Here is a 15,125-nt window from a genome sequence, read left to right as displayed (position 1 = left end):
CAGAATTCCTGTGACAGGGTATTTTGGCTTCAAAACAGCACAATGGTAAATGGAGCCACGCTGTACACGTTATACACAGTCAATGATCCCTCCAAAAGACATATAAAGACAGTGGCAAATAATGCAAAAACAAAAAAAACAGAAAGTTCAGACCTCTTCTGTCATGGTTCCATGTGCAAAAACTTGTAGTGAGACGACAGAGACGCAACAATCACATCTCTTAACGTTTGAATTCAAACACATGCTGATTTTCAATGTTTTTTGATAGAACAGAAAAGAAAAGAAAGAATAGTTTCTCACTGAACCATCTTTACTAACTCCAGTTTACGCCCTGTGAGCTGTTCTTCCAGAGCCTCTTTCTTCACGGCGTGTGCGAAACAGAAACCGTGAGAGCAGAGGACACCTGACACGTGTAACGCTGCACAGCAAAGTGTCTGTAATGACACGTCTGCAACATGTAAATGTTTTTCCCTCCTTTGTAGAAGCACATGTAAAGGCTTTCACACTCCTGCATTACTTAAATAAAATGTCACGCTTATACAACACCATTGTTCCCCGCTGGATCGATGACAAACGCAGGTGGAGGTGGATGAAAAGGAACCACCTGTTGCGTGACATTTACAGCTTAATTTTCCTTTCAGCTTGTTTTTTAAAAAGTGTTTCTCTTACTTTTAATTTAGCACAGAGCTGAGTAAGCACCACGCTCTTCCTGTCCCATCTCTCCGGATGGAAAATATCTGGCAGGCTTTTTTTGAATTCGCTGTAATCTCACGAGGTTTGGGCCCAGTTACAGTTTGAGGAGTCTTGATGGGATTCCTGAGCTGTATCAAAGCTCAACACGTCCAAATTAAGGTTTGTTGAATCCCTGCGAGGTGTTAAACATTTTCCTGGGAGCTGACTTAAACAGCGTGCCTGAAATGTTTCTGAAAACAGCCAAGACGACAAAACACATTAATGACATCCACTGGAAGCTTAAATACAAGCTTTTCACTGTGAATAAATACACTTCCTTCGTTTCTAACACCTCAGAGTGCTCCTCAGAAACACAAAAGCAATCAGATAAGAAAGCTCTGCCTGATATAGAGCTCTGGGATGTAAATGACTTTGGCTAATTGCTGCATTTAGACGCCCAGTGCGTCTGAAAAGAGGAGAGCGATCGGGAGCAGGTGTGATGGAGAGGAAGAAGAGACATCAGATTTCTTTGTCAGAAAAGTGGAACTCTCAGAAAACATGGAGCCTCTTTTTATTTCAGCTGAGATGGAGTCTGTTTAATATGGAAGCCCAGTTAAAGAAAAATAAAGATGTAAAGTCGAAACATCAGAGGTTTCTTTCTTTCTACTATTTCATCTTTTTGACTTTTTATCTCATGATAGCGTGATGCCGTAGCAGCCAGACACAGTGTACCCCGCTAATAAATCCAACAAAGAGGAAAAATGCGACTCAGTAAACGAAAAGCAACAATGTAGACATCCAGCAATTTGTCGTCTTTGTGATTAGCATGTGGCTCTTTGTTACTAAGAACAATCAAGCTTTGTTTCTGTATCACCGCCTTCGCACAGGAAGTGATGATTCGTTCCACCAATCAATAGACAGCAGTGTTTCTAGCTCCACCTTCTGGGGTCATATCGGTTTGTCTGACACTTGGGGTGGGCTGTATACCGGTTTCATCACCGTCACCAGTATCATATGTTGCCAGGACATGAATTTTGCAATACAATAATTACCGCGGTAAAGCATTGCTACACATAATTTAGTCTAAGTAGTGGTTAATCTATGAGGAGACATGAGAAGACATGTTTCTGCCACAGCCATTCTGAAAATATACGTCAGTAGCACCGAGTCAGTGACGTGAAGTAAACATTTACCACGTGCAGAAAGAGAAACAGCTGGTGTGTGTGATGACGGTTATCATGTTTAGGTAAGAGTCTATGGTCAAACCTCTAAACCTAAAATGTGACACAACCATTTTTTAACAAAAGTAGTGGCATCAAAATAAACATTTTAAAGCAAACTGAAACTTGTTTATGGACTGTGAGACGCTACATTTTTCACATGCTTTGAACCCTGCGGCTCAAACAATAGTGCGGCTAAATTACATTTTTTTACAGTCTAACAAGCTTCACACCCTCATATGTCATTAAACCAAGAAATTTCTCTAATTTTGTCATCAATAACATATGTGCCGATGGAAAAATGCTGAGTTTTGATGGAGGGTAGTTATAGCTAACTCATAGTTAGCTATGAGTTTATTGTCACTATCTTTGTCCGGTAAACATGAAGCTACAAAATGTCTTTGATAGACTCTTGTTCTGAGGACGAAGCCTGAGCGCTGTCCAGCAATCGGTACCGGTACTCAACGGTACCAATTTTCTGTACTTTTGTGTGGTTATGTGGTAAAAATACTATTTTGTTTAACAATAAAATATATATTATTTTCAATTTAACATATTTATTCTTCAACATATAACCTTGAAATGCTGTGTTCTTGTTCACCATGGAAAATCTCCTACTCTTCCACTCCCTCACAGTCACAAGGATGCATTTAGGTACCTAAACATGGTACCTTTTGACTCTACACGAATCGATACCCAGTGCTTTTGACAGAATTCGGTCGATACCTAAAAAAGTCAGTACCCATCCCTAGGCGCCACATCATGTTGTTCTGTTGGGACAGGTTATTGTTTTTACTCCTTGTGAGTGACGATGATAAATATCTTAAAACAGGACTAAATGAGTCAGGAACCCTACCTTGAATTGATAAAGCTTTAGACCGAGCAACTGCCTCAAAAGTTTTGTTTCTTTGGTCGTGGTTCAGGCTCTGAGTCTGAACTGTTGCCCTCTGTTCCTCAGTCAAAATCGCTGCCAACGATCTGTCTGTATCTCTGTGTTTGTCTGTTTGTCCGAAAAAACATGATTGTGGCTGAAAAACATGTCAGTGAAATTTGCGTCGATATTACATACAAAGTCAATGCGAAGACGTGATTAGACGCCGATTCGCCCACCGTGGATGTGTTTGGGGGGGGGGGGGGGGGGGGGGGCGTTTTGGGGGGGGGGGGCGTTTGGGGCGTTGGCGCGTTTGGGGCGTTGACTCATTTGGAGCGTTGAGGCGTTTGGGGCATTGGCACATTTGAGGCGTTCGCGCATTTGGGGCCTTGGCGCTTTTGGGGCGTTGACGCGTTTGGAGCGTTGTCGCGTTTGGAGCGTTGACGCGTTTGGGGCATTGGCGCTTCATGGGCATGGACATGTTTGGAGCATGTTTGGAGCATGTTTGGAGCGTTGACGCGATGAATTTGGGTCGTTGTCGCGTTTGGGGTGTTGACGCGTTTGGGGCATTGGCGCATTTGGGGCATTGACGTGTTTGGAGCGTTGACGTGTTTGGAGCGTTGACGCGTTTGGGGCGTTGGCGCTTTTGGGGCATGGACGCGTTTGGAGCGTGTTTGGAGTGTTGACGCGATGAATTTGGGTCGTTGTCGCATTTGGGGCATTGGCGCATTTGGAGCATTGCCAAGTTTGGGGCGTTGACGTGTTTGGGGCGTTGCCGCGTTTTGAGCGTTGCTGCGTTTGGGGTGTATACAACCTTGCAGGCTTCAGAAAACAAAATTTAGGAAAACTCATGAAACAAATTTTTAAATAAGATATTTTTTTCTATAAGTATTACCTCAGACACAGTTTGCTCTCCAGTGTGGTGAAATGGGACAAACTTCTTTTCCAAAAGCACACTGTGGGAAAAGGCCTTTTTTATCACAGTATTAGACATTCTCCACCTGTGAGGAAGGATGTGCTCACTTATAACACAGAACAGAGTCAGAATCAAGTTTTTTGAATGATGAATTGATGAATTTCTGCAAACATGATATAAACTTACTTTCATACTGTCACATCCAAATGTTGCTCTCCTGCTCCTCCACCTCCTGCACTCTCTCCTCCAGAAATAAACAGCACGGCACACAGAGCAGATTACTCCGGCTTTCATATCAGCCCCTAAGCAGCGCGCGAACAGATGCTTTGTGTAGCTGCAGCATTGTGTGAGCGATGTTATTGCACATATAAATATTTGACATTATTGGATTTGGTGTAAAGCGTAAAGGTGGTAATTTGCCACAAAGAGCCGTGACACTGCGTGTTTTATGCTGGGAGATAACACGGCTGTTAGCGTCACTGTAATGACTGTACGAGGCACTTATTCAAATCTATCTGTGTAATAAGAGCACGGCCGCCGCCTGCACGCTCTGCCTCTGCAGAAATCACATAAAGCAGGACAAGAATTACGTTATTGGGATGTTTAATATAATGATCGCGCTCCACATGAGTTACAGGTTTACAGGCTTTATTGCACAGGCTCAGCAATGTGTACGAGCCCAGGGAGGATGCTGGGAAAATGGCGGTTAATGAAGTTAGTGATGAAGTAGAGATGAAGTCGTTTTGTGGAGCAGACCCTGAGCTCAGGTACTGAGTCAGTGAACCCAGAGAGTTTAGACGCTTCAACTTCCTTTATCACATTTCTTCTGCTCTCAGAGCTTTAATATCACTCATTCACTCATTCATTCAGTCACTGAGGGAAACAAACAAACTCAGCACTGACACAACGTCTTTTCACAGACACACGCTTATTTCCTGTGGCCTGTACGGTGGTAGAAGATGGACACATTTGCCAAGAATAAAATGTAAAAGTGTTAAATCTGAGAAGTTTGGGTTCATTGATACGGAGGCAAAACAATGACTTTAAAGTTTGGTATTGGCAAAAAAAAATGGGATTCTGAAACTGGATAAAGAACATTTGCATAGAAAAATGTGTACTATAAAAAAATAGAATGGCATCAAAACAAGAAATGGAAACAATAACATTTTGCTGAAATGTTTTATATAATTTCATTTTTATATATTTTGCATTTTTCACCAAAATGTTTTCAATGTCATTTTCTCTTTAAATGCTACTATGTTTTTTTTTTTAATTATTCACATTTTTTGTTGCCAAATTTTGTTTTCAAAAGCACAAACATTAATTGTAATTTAATTTAATTTCCTTTTAATACTTTTTTTAAAAAAAATTTAACTTCAGTATTTTGTATGTTTTGCAATTTTGTTAAATTTTTAATATTTAAGTATTTTAGAATTTTTTATTTTTATTTTTATTTTCAAAAATTTTAAACTTAAGTTTAATTTAAATTAAATACATTTTGTGAAGTTAAAAATAATAAAACTTTTGCATACTTTATACAATTCATCTTTTTAAGTTCTTTTGCAAATTTAAAAAAATCCTTTTAATATTTTAATATTGTTTTGCATTTTTTTACTTTATTGACTCTAGTATTTAGTATTTTATGCATTTTTTTTTAAATTGGGGGGGTGTTTAGATTGTTTTATGAATTTTATTTTTTTTTTCAATTGCAAATTAATTAGAAATAAAAAACCAAGACATCACATTTTCATTTTTATGAATAAAAAAACTGTTCCTTTACATAATTATCTTAATTCCTTGTTTTAATAATTACTTTTGTATAAGATAAAGTAGATTTTCTGGCTCTTGAATGACTTCAATTCAGCTGAGCTGAGGTAGAATGGTTCCTATAAAAGTAAAGGTTGCAGATTTCTTTGTTAAATGATTTTTTTTTTTAAAAAAGAGAGAAAAGCTCAGAAAACTGAGTCCATCTTAAATATCTGTAAACTCTAGAAGTTTCAAACTTGTCATGAAACAAACTCCACTTTTTTATCATCACTGCCACAGATTTGTTGGCCCGGCGCCCGACTGCCGACCTGGATTAGCCGTTTGTGCCTTTAGCTGTGGTTTGAGCTGTGACTGTCACTTTAAAACCTGCTGCAGGTTGAATATTAATAAAATATCCTCCAACATGTAAGAACACAGACCTCCAGGTTGTCACATCCTGCTGATCGTGTCCCAGCGCCACCTTTCAAAGGAGCCACAGACACAATCAGCCTTCTGAGGACGCAGTGAGTGGAAACATACGACTGAGTGAGGGATGTAAACGTAAAAACCTTTGTATGAACCAGTCTGTGCTGACATCGTAGAAGACATGGACGTGTACTAAACCACCTGCTTTTTTCTCCTGTGCTCAGGATGTTTCAGAAACAATTTCAGGTATTGTTGGAGCTGAAAAGGAGCAGATATTTCAAGCATCAATCACGAATAAAACCCAGAAAGCTACTCCCTGCTCTCATATTTAAAGAAAGAAACAGATTCTCAGTTACAACAGTAATGGATGTCTTCAATAAAACAGGAGCGATCTCTGAGAGCAGCTTCAGCCTTCGCTCAAGTTCTCAAAATGCAATTAAGGTGAAACACAAAATTGCTCAACCAAAGTAGATTTGTTTTCGTCTGCGGGTTTAAGAGCGGCCTCCTGATGATAGGTTACTCATCCATTGTCACTGTGATTGCACATCCAGCATGATGACAGCGAATGAGCTAATTTCAATTTTGTCATGGGTAATGCCACCTGATTTTCTGCCGCTGCATCTCAAGACAACATCTATCAAAGCGTCCCCATAAATCATTTCTGACAGGGTGTTTAGAGACAGGCGCAGGCTGGGATCACACAGAGAGGCCCGGCTGGTGAACAGACTCAGGATCAGCCCCGCTGGAGTCATTTCTGGCTCCACATCATCAGTTATACCTCCGTCCTCTTCCTCCATCAGCGCCCACGATTACACTGATTTATAGTGACATTTCATTTCATTTTTTATATCCTACCTTGAGAGAGCGCTCTGTGCAGCGACGCTAACACGTGGAGATAAACAACAGAGCACAAAACAAGACGGACAGCAGCGCTCCAGCAACATGAGTGAAGACTAATCACTGAGCGAGCTCTGCTGCTTCGGCCGGATCCAGCTGAGTGACGTGGAAACGTGCCGGCCCCCCGCAGAGGAAGAATCAGCCATCAGCGATCCTACGTCTTATTTATACATTCATGAATGACCCCCTGACCCCCCGCCGAGCAGATGCAGCTATTTTCAAGTGGAGCGCCGCAGTCGACCTGATTGTTCTGATGCAGTGAGCTGCTGGGTCTGTGAGGAGGCTCAGCAGGGGGCGTCATAAGGAAGATGGCTGATTATGAGTTGATTAAAGTTGTAATCCTGGATTAGATGAAGACCAAACGTTCATCCAGCGTCTTCATCAGACTGAGTGTGTTTACCTCGTACCTCAGGGAGAAAACGACCTGCTGTTAATAAATCATGAGACCGTCCTCTCCGTTAAACAGCTGTGTGTGTGTGTGTGTGTGTGTGTGTGTGTGTGTGTGTGTGTGTGTGTGTGTGTGTGTATCCTCTGGTTTCTAAGCTTTCAGCAGGATGACAGCTCTTCGATCTGTTTGTCAGTAACACGCTCTCACGCTCGCCGTCAGTCTCTGAGAAGCTGCCGCTGGGGCAGCTGGGTGATGAGACCTTCTCTGACTCTGAGCTTTAAAGACGTCTTTGGAGGGTTCTGTCTTCAGACATTACGCTCGGTGACACCGTGTTTCTCAGCTCTTCGACAGCAGCGTGTCGGCTGCATCGACGATCGTTTGATGAAAACCATCTGATTCAGCTGTTACATGATCCGGTTTCCTTTGGTACCTTTCTGGGTTCTGAACGCTCACTGTATCTCTCCGTCTGTTGGTCTGCTTGCTCTCTGGTTCTGAGTGATTTAAAATTCCTGACCCTGAGGAGATTGGGGTTTGTTGTTGTTTGTTTTACAGTTCTTTTTTTGTTTTGTTTTGTTTTGTTTTGTTTTGTTTAATTTTGTTTGAATTGTACATATATATATATATATATATATATATATATATATATATATATATATATATATATATATTGAGTTGTTTTGGTTTGTTTGTTATTTTGTTATTGTTTTGTTGTTTTTTGTTATTTTGTTGTTTTCATTTGGTCATTGTTGTTTTTCTGTTTTGTTTTTGTGGTTTTTGGATGTTTATTTGTTTTTTTGTTTGTTTTTTATTGTTTTGTTTTTGTTAAGTTGTTTAAGTCATATTAGTGTTTTTTGTTGTTTTGTTTAATGATTTATTGTTTTTTGTTATTTTATTGTTTTCATTTGGTCGTTTCTTTTGTTTCTTGTTTTTGTTTTGTTGATGTTTTTTGTTTGTTTTTTTAGATGTTTGTTGTGTCTTTGTTGTTTTGTTATTGTTTTGTTTTTATTGTTTAAGTCATATGGGTGTTTTCTGTTGTTTTTTTGTTGTTTTGTTGTTTGTTTTTTTTTGTTTTGGGTTTTTTGTTGTTTTGTTTTTGTTTTTTGTTGGGTCATATTGGTGTTTTGTTGTTTTGTTTTGTTTTGTTGTTTTTTCTTGTTGTTTTGTGCTTTGTTGTTTTTGTTTTGGTGTGGTTGTTTTGTTTTTTTGTTGCTGTTGTTTGTGTTTGGCTTGTTGGTTGTTTTTTGTTTGTTGTTTTTTGTTGGTTTTATTTTTTGTTTTGTTCTTGTGTTGTTTTTTCTTGGTTGTGTTTTGTTTTTTTGTTTTTTTTTAAGTTTTTTTTGCTGTTGTTTTTTGTTTGTTGTTGTTGGATTTTTTTTTATGTTTGTTGCTTTTTTATGTTTAGCCTTTTTTTTGTTTTTTGTGTTTTTTGGTGTTGTTGTCGTTGTTTTCTAATTTATTTTAATGGAAAAGGGACGTTTTGAATTCAGGTCTGTTGCTGCTCTCATGTGAAATCAGACATTTATCTAAATATATATAAACAAAAATGTGCAGACTTGTAAAAAGCCCATGAAGACCTGCTCAGGTCAGAACAGGCTTGGTTCCCATTTTATTCATGTTTGGTTTTTAAGTCTGAAGTCTATCATTAGGACTAAAGGTGAATTATGTCTAAAAATATCTGTTTCTGCCTCTGATGCAGAGTCTGCAGGGCACCGAGCTGAGGGATGTTTTGTTTTTTTCTGAGGTCGACTGAGGGAAAAGTTTGCAAAGAATCACCAGATTGGATTTTGAGGCTTAAGAGCTCAAAGTTTGTCTCTCGTCTTTTTAATGATCTTACTTTTTTGTAATATAGGGTGTCCATAAAGTCTCTCAGTTAAAACAAAAACACATACATATTCATATATTAAAAAAGCAAATGAAGAGAGAAATATGTGGGGATTGTTGAAAAATGAGAAGATATTGGATTTTTTAACTAGTTTAACAGGAAAACTCATTTTGTTGGAGAGCGCTGAGAGGCTCGTCCCACACGATGGATAATTTCTTTGGATGTTCTCAGTCGTCCTCTTCTTCTTTTATCTAACTCTGTCCCTGTCTCTGTAAATTTCTTCACAGGTTGTGCCTTTTCTTGGGGGGTAGACATATTTTAGTGTTTTGTGTTGTTACCAACCTGAGGGAGGGATTTAAACTCGGCAGCGCCACATCTGACTGGATCACAACCTTTAACCAAACCTGAGCTGACATTTCAAGCCGTCAGTTTAAAACCACCTGTTGCTGTTTATTCTGCTGAGCCCTGTGTGTGTGTGTGTGTGTGTGTGTGTGTGTTTCAGTGAGGTCAGTTATACAAGACATTTGCACTTTTTACACAACATCGTGTTTTACTTTTGTTTCTCATCAGTATTTCTCTGCTGCTATCGACCGTGTTCTCCTCAAGTAAATGTAGCAAATGTGGCATCATCGACTGAAAAGAGCCGTTTTCAACGCGCCGCCGAGGAGCAATTGTGTTATCACCATGGCTGCAAGCTATAAAAACCTTCACTCCTGAGTAAAAAGGCTTCAGATTAATCAAGCAAATCGTGTTGTTGTGTTTGCTATCGGTGGCCCAGGCAGCTATGTGTCACCAACACGCAGAGAGCCAACGCTCAGGTCTTTCCAGGAAAACACACAAACAGCTGTTTGGAGAGTTTCTACAAGAGAGAGATGGAGCCGGGTTGGAGGAGACGGTTTAAAACTTGATGTGGGCAGCGAAGGATTGATCAGAGTCGATGAAAAGAAGAGCCGAGGTCGTCCTGAAAAAAGACACAGAATGACGTCTGCTCAATGAAAAGGGGAGACAAAAACAACTTTACAGCTACAGAGAGATTTATGAATAAACCTTTCAGTCACAGGCATCGCTTTTTATGTTGGAAATGTAAAAAAAAGAAAAAAAGCACAGAAATTTTGCAAAGAAACATAAAAACACATAAGCAAGGGTCTGCAAACTGCTGGTCTGGAGCCTCAGGTAACTTTTTGACTTCTGTGCAGTGGTTTAGTATTCATGCTTCATATGTGGTAAGACATGAGCAAACACCAAATAAAGGATGAATTAAGCAATATTATCAATATATGTTATCATCATTCAATCATTCTTTAAGAATATCAGAACCAAAACCTTTTCTTTTTTTTTTTTGCAAATTTTCGAAATTCAAAAAGATTTAGAAATATTTGCAAATTTATTAATTTTTATTTCTTTTTAATATTTGCAATTTTTTTCAAATTTCAAACTTCTTTCAATTTTTGTAGTTTTGTAATTTTTTAAAAAATATATATTTTTAAATGTTTAAAATTTCTATTTAATTTTTTTTTATTTTACCTTTTTTTTTTAATTTTTGCAGGTTTATTTTAAAAAAGGGACATTGCATGTAGAATTTCATAACTTTTAAAAAAGATAAATAAATTTAAAGATAATTTTTTACTACATTTTTACTATGTATAGAATGTTATACTCTTTAAAGTCTTAACTGTGAAGATACAGATTTTGTGGCCCAATATATTAAGCAAATTAAAGTTTTCTTTCAAAACTTAAAAATTAAAATAGATTTTAAATCAAGTTTTATTAAATTTCAATTTAAAATTGTTAGAAATCTTTCATACTTTGTTCATTCAATTTTTTATAATTTTGGTATTATTAAAAAAGTGTTTACTTTTTGTCAAGAAAATATTTTTTAACATTTTTACAAGTTTTTTTTGCAAATTTTTCAATTTCATTATTTTTATTTTAAAGTTGTTCGAAATGTTTGCATACTTTGTACATTCATTTTTTATATTTTTGCAATAAAAAAATGTAAAAACAAATTTAAAAAAATATTTTCAATATTTCTTTTTTTGCAAATGTTTTAACTTAAAAAAAAATTAATAACTTAATTTTTTTTTAATAAAAAAGTCACATTTTCAAATTTATAAATTCAAAATAATTCTTTTTAAGGTCAATTTTCACTAAATTTAACTATGTAAAGAATTATGTGCACCTAATTGCCTTCATTGTGAAGATAAAGTAGATTTTGTGGCTCAGGAATGACTTTAATCCAGGTGAGCTGTGGAAGAATGGCTCCTATGAATTAAAGGTTGCAAACCTCCAGGTGATGGCAGAGAGCTCGACCCTTCGTTGAGAAACCAGCCGTAGAAGAGGAACAGAAGCTGAGCGATCAGCTAAATCTCAGCCTCAGATCCAGGTGTAGCTCAGCTGCAGCAGCGTTCGTCTCAGAAAGAGCGTCCTAACTAGAAAGCCTGTCCAAATATGAAATACAGGCCTCTAATTTATGGAACGTCAATAATATTGATGGCCAACCCACGACGTGCTCTCTTGATTAACTCTCTGCGTTTGGAGCTCCTCTCAGGGGCTTGTTTCAGGCCCAACCTGAAGTGATGTATTTCCCATTGATCTGAGGTTAAACAGTCACATGATCCTGACGTGTATTATAAGCACGGGTAATAAAATCCCTCATTGCATTTCCGTGCTGATTCCACATTAAGTTGTAAATGTTTGATGTGTGTTATAAATTGTGGAAAGCGCTGCGTCAGGCGTGTGCCAGGTTTTTCACTCGTCAGCTTTAAAACATTTCATTTTCAATCATGTGAAACAAAAAGTGCCGTTTCTAACGGCTTCATTCTCTGAATTCAGAGCTAAATGAATTTCAAGGCTCAGAGTTATTTTCTAATCCCCGCTCCTGGCGCTGAGGAGGAAACGCAGACGCTAACTTTGCCGAGCTCTCTTCATTAAAGGACAGATCCGTTTTTCTCCTGACCTTCACACACAGACTCAGTCGCTCTGTGTGATGGTGGACCACTCCTCTCAGAGTCTGAAGCCCCGTGAGGACGGTTCGCTGCTGCACCGACAGTGATTGCCACTTACAGTTAATGTGATGGATGGATTCAGCCTGGAGAGCAGCATGGAGCTGGACAGGCTGTGTTTTAACATGAGCTATCGTGGTTTTAACCCCAGCTTGACCACTTTTTACACAGCCCAGACTGTGGAGCTGTGGTTTTGAGATTGGCTCTCCAGTGAAGGGAACGTTGAGCAAAATCATTTCACAACCGACTCTCAGGCTGATGGATCAGAGCGTTCAGGGCTTTACAGAGTGTGTGCCTTTTGATTATGCAAAAACCTGCAGCTTTAAAATCTCCCAAACCTGCAAGTTACACACACCTGATCAAAAACCTGGAGATCAGTCAAAAAATTGCTCTAATTTAAATTTTTGGATCTTCAGGCTTTAAGAGGAGCTTGAAAACGCAAAAAGAAGAAATGAGAGTGAGACAAAAACTGAGAGAGTGATCAAAAGTTTGGAACAAAAAAAACCTAAAAACTTCCTAAACTTCCTTCTTTCCTACTCCACCAGAGGCCCACCTGGATTTCCCACCAGTTGCCAGTTGCTGATTCAAACTCTGGTGTACCGCGCCAAGGTCAGCGTCACTATCCAGGCGAGATGGTGATAGCCAATCAGCCGGACAGATGGTCCTTTTCCACTCGCACGCCACGGCCCGACTCTACTCCTTTTGTGTTAGTTTTCTTTGACCACCAGGGGTCTGACACCCAAACGCGCAAATGCTCCTAACGTGCCAACGCCCCTAACACGCCGCACAAACGCATCAGCGTCCAAACGCGTCTTTGCATTGGCTTTGTATGTAATTTTGACGCAAATGTGCTCGGTGTGGCCGTACCATAAGACTGTGCAGCAATTTGATCAACCTTGGTTGGTTTTAAATGTGCTATATAAATAAACTTGATTGATTGATTGATTGAATGGAGGACTTGGAGGCAGTAGTAAACTTGTTGCTCGGTCTGTGGCTTTTTATCAAAAACCAAATGAAAGAGAGCTTGACGGACACCATTCTTGCAGTTGTTGTTTAAAAATGGCGGTTGGCTTTCGTCCTCTTATGTCCCGTCTTGTTTTGGGCGTCACACTCATGACTCATCAATGACGACATTGTCTGACCAATCAGTAGCAGTCGGTAATGTCATCTTTTAGTGTCGACACAGCTTGCTTGGAACCAGAGCCGAGTAGGTACCAGAACTAGCTTGTTTTAGGAGGAACCAGGCCAGTGGAAACATGCTGCTAATCGAGTAAGGCCAAGTAGAGTAGGGCCAAGGCGTGCTAGTGGAAAAGGGCCAAAACTGATGGTCGATAAGAGGACAGAGCTCGTAATAAGCCGCGTTTCCACCAAGCAGTCTGGTTCGGTTCAGTACAGTTTGGGATGGTTTGGTACAGTTAAGCCTGATCCCGTTTGTGTTTCCATAGCAAACTGTGCCCTCTCGTGGTAGGCGGCGTGTAAGCTTGATGCCGAAAGCTGCAGCTGTTAAACAATAGCGTGACGCCGTAGCAGCGTGACATGGTGTGTCCAATGAAAAAGAAAAACATGACACAGTAAACAAAGAGCAACGATGGAGACATGCAGCATTTCATCCTCTCTGTGATTGGCATGTAGCTCTTTGATACAAAGAACAATCAAGCTTTGTTTCAGAAATGCAGCCACTGTCGGGGTAAGTGACGATTCTTTTGACCAACGCCACAAAATGCGCGCCGTACCAAGATGAACCGATCTGGTCTGCTTGGTGGAAACGCAGCTATAGATGTAGCAATACTGAGCGATAGCAAGGTCAAGAAGAAAGAACACAAGAAGCTGGAGAAATTATGTGCTATTCTCGGGACACAATTCTATAACAATTTTTGGAGTGCCAATACAATTTAAATTGCGATACTTCGATATTTACAATTTTTGTGATTTTAAGTCTGCTTTTTTAACACCAGACTGTGTGAAAAAGATAAATGATGATGATGTCTTCAGACTTTATCAGGGGCTATGTTTTCCTATGCATTGCACATTACGTGAGTCAGAGAGAAACATTTCGCCCTCTGCAGAAGAAAAGTGATAACTTTCATCCAATCCAGAAATGAAGAATTGAATTTGAAAAAAAGAAAAAAAAAACTGATATATAGTATATTGATTTTTTTTAGATACCGTATTTTTCACACTATAAGGCGCACCTAAAAGCCTTCAATATCCTCAAAAGCCGACAGTGCGCCTTAAAATCCGATGCGCCTTATATATGGATCAATATTGATTAATCTTGGGTACCGTAGTCAGGGGGCGTGGCCAAAGTAACAGCGTTTAGCGGTAAGAACCTGTAAAGAGGAATTCTGCTAAGTGCTAACATCATTATTATTAGAGCGATACAGCGCCCCCCAAAGGTCTGGCATGTGAACTGATCTCTGAAAACGGCTTTTGTGGACGCCAGAAACGGCTTCGTCTTTACAGCGCACTTTTTTTGTAAAACGGCACAGAAAATTGTTGGATAGGAAAATGTGCTGCTCCATGTGGCTGTAAGCTGAGTTTGACTGACCTATCTGACTGTTTTGTGGACATTCCCTTCAGCCCAGCTCCATCTAGTGGATGCATAACGCAACCCCAGCCACTACTATAGCTTCTACTCTATGCGCCTTATAATGCGGTGCGCCCTTTATATGAAAACAGTTTTCAAATAGGCCAGTCGTTGAAGGTGCACCCTATACTCCAAAGCGCCTTATAGTGCGGAAAATACGGTAGATAGATAGAAGGATGATTGATACATGATTGATACTTAAGTTTCAGTTTCGTTTCTCTACATGTGCTTCTCTCAATCACTCGTGTGCTCATAGCTATCTATCTATCTATCTATCTATCTATCTATCTATCTATCTATCTATCTATCTATCTATCTATCTATCTATCTAGATAGATAGATAGATAGATAGATAGATAGATAGATAATCGGAACAGGACTTTTCTGCATTTTTTAATTTGACTTTTGTGTTTCTGACGTTTTCATCAGCCTGATATCAATTCTGTTGGAGAATCCTCGTGCAAGTGCAGCATGATTATATTTCACAAACCAGCAGAGAATCAGAAATAAGAGAGATAAAAAGGAAAATATAAAGTCTGAAGGATTTGTGCATGACTTTGCATGAATCTTATCACATA

General features: G+C 39.1%; 1 protein-coding gene across 1 annotated transcript in view; it reads left to right on the top strand.

The window, feature by feature from the left end:
* The window catches only part of nudt1 (nudix (nucleoside diphosphate linked moiety X)-type motif 1), a 63,171-nt gene that overhangs the window by 27,001 nt on the left and 21,045 nt on the right, over positions 1 to 15,125 (top strand). The window lies entirely within an intron of this gene.

The sequence above is a fragment of the Halichoeres trimaculatus genome, unplaced genomic scaffold (assembly GCF_033239565.1).
Source record: "Halichoeres trimaculatus isolate MK-OKI-2021-1 unplaced genomic scaffold, fHalTri1.1 fHalTri1_scaffold_20, whole genome shotgun sequence".
Taxonomy (NCBI): Eukaryota; Metazoa; Chordata; class Actinopteri; order Labriformes; family Labridae; genus Halichoeres; species Halichoeres trimaculatus.
This window is presented reverse-complemented; position numbering and strand designations above follow the sequence as displayed.